Below are 2622 nucleotides of genomic sequence, written 5' to 3'. Positions count from 1 at the left end.
AGAGAGTGAGAGACCATATTCACCTAACTTTTGTTATAGTATATTTTTGTAACTGTTCTACCTTATTATTAATTTTTGGGGTTTATCTCTTACTGTGTCTCATTTATAAATTAAACTTCATCATAGGTATGTATGTAGGGAGAAAAGTATGTACAGGAAAAAAAAAACAGTATATATAGGGTTCAGGTATATTTACAGTTTCAGGTATCCACTGAGGGTCTTGGAAGGTATCCCTTGGTGGATCTAGAGCCTTGGTGGCTCTAGTAGGGGAAGGTGAATATTAAAACAAGTAATTCCAATAAAGTGGGATTATCATTATGGGAAGGGAGAGAAAAGTATTTGGCCAGAACATTTGTGTTTTCCACTCTGACGACATTCTTTACATTGTGTCTGAAGCTTCAGTCTCCCTTCCTTGGTTGTGCTCTCCTAGAAGGTCTCATTTAACGTGGTATCCCCACACCCAGCTCAATGCCTGGCATTTGGAGCCTAATAAGATTTTTTTGAGTGAATAAACACTCTATGAATATTGTTGAGCAAAGATTTTATTCAGCTTTTTATATCCATAGTCCCCAACATATGGTTGGCACATCGTAAATATTACTCAATGAAATGATAGTGATCTCTTTCTTATAGGATGTGGATTTTTTTATTTACTTACTTATTTATTTAGAGAGTAATTCTCTATGCCAATGTGGGGCTTGAACTCATGACCTTGAGATCAAGAGTCACATGTTCTATTGACCCAGCCTGTCAAGCGCCCCTTAGTCAATGAAATGAATGAATAGCCATGGTATTGTAGCTGCTATTGTTGTGGAGAAAAAATGTAACCGTCCGTCAGAGCAACATACTGCTTGTTTTAACTCCCTCAGTAATTTGAAGGGAAATGGCTCATGTATGGCCTCATAGATGCCATTAGGGTTGTTAGGATCATGTCCTGGAACAACATGTTCTCTAAGAGTGACCAGGAAATTAAAATGTAAGGCATCTAGGTCTCCTACTCGCTTTGCTTCAACGAGGTCTTTTCAAATGGCTGATAACATAGATTATTCATCCTTTTGACTAAATGGCTCCTTCTTACAGGATGGCGGAGCCGATGCTGATGGCACAGCCACAATTGTTCGCCCCTTTCGTTTTGATATTGGAGGAGAGAGGGGAGGAGCTTCCTCCTTTATGTATTCCGTTACAACTACTTTAGTAATTTCTTTTCCCTCCAGAATAGCATATTCAGGTTCCTCCTCTTTAGTTTCTCCTGAACATTCATTATCGCTATCAGAATCGGGATTTGTAAAGGCTCCAAAACGGAGTAAAAAGTGTCTAAGAAGTCCATATAGTAATTGGAATGAACTTTCCTTTAGCATGCAAGAGTTTTAACTCGTGACCTACTCTTTCCCATGTCTGTAAATCTGAAGTCCCTAATGTAGGGAACCAGGAGCAATGTTCTTTAATTACTTTCAAAAACTCCAAAAGTTGGGGCGCCTGGGTGGCTCAGTGGGTTAAGCCGCTGCCTTCGGCTCGGGTCATGGTCTCGGGGTCCTGGGATCGAGTCCCGCATCGGGCTCTCTGCTCGGCGGGGAGCCTGCTTCCCTCTCACTCTCTCTGCCTGCCTCTCTGCCTACTTGTGATCTCTCTCTGTCAAATAAATAAATAAAAAACAAAAACAAAAAAAAAAACTCCAAAAGTTGGCCCTCGCTGACTTTTGCTCCTCCCGCCTCTCAGAGCTGTCTCAATAAACATACCTACGGGTGATACTTGTGCTCTCTAGATTACCCATACCTGCGATAAGTACCCACAACTCACCGGCGGGAAAAGGGCACGGCAGCGCAAAACTCACATTGGGAATTCTTCTCTTGTTTCGTTTCTCATCTCTCGTGTCAGGTCCCTGTTCGGGTGCCATCTGGTCCCATTTTCTTGCAGCTGACTTGTTTGTGCCTCATTCTTCTCCCCAGCGCTGTCAGGAGGCAGCAAAAAAGTACTCCCAGGATGGAAGGGGGAGATCGTACCTGCCACATACTGAGCGGTAGTTACTGGAGCCAAATACAACCTCTCTCTCGGCTTCTGATTCCTAATTTGTAAGGTGAATGTAACTGCCTGTCCTGCCTCTTTCACAGATTGCTCAACATCAAATGGCAAAGTGTAGGTGAAGGGCTGTGAAGCACTGTACGCCTCTACCAATTGGGCACCTGCTTGCTGCAACAAAGGGAGGGGCTTTCAGGACAAAGAGACCAGCTTCACTTTTCTTTGAGAAACTTGGAAGGTAGAGTGCTTTCCATCTTATGTAACCATGCTCCTTGCTATGTTTTTTACTGTTCCAAACCCTTTCTCAACCTCCTCTTCCCTAAATACCAAAAGAAATAACGTCATTCTTTTATACTTTTTCCCTTGGCATTTTATATTGAAAAATGTCAAACTTACAGAAAAGTTGAAAAAAAATGCTGTAGTCAACACCTTATACCTTTTATCTAGATCATCAGTAAGTCTTTTGCCACAATTTCATACTCTCTCTTCTGTCTGTCTCTGTCTCTTATGTCTCTCTTATGTCTCTCTCTCTCTCTCTCTATATATATATATGTGAGAGTTTCACACAGCATAACACTTTACCTCTAAATGTTTCTGCATAGCATT

This window comes from Meles meles, chromosome 4, assembly GCF_922984935.1.
Source record: "Meles meles chromosome 4, mMelMel3.1 paternal haplotype, whole genome shotgun sequence".
Lineage (NCBI taxonomy): Eukaryota > Metazoa > Chordata > Mammalia > Carnivora > Mustelidae > Meles > Meles meles.
The sequence above is the reverse complement of the archived record's forward strand: the minus strand, read 5'-3'. Positions refer to the sequence as shown.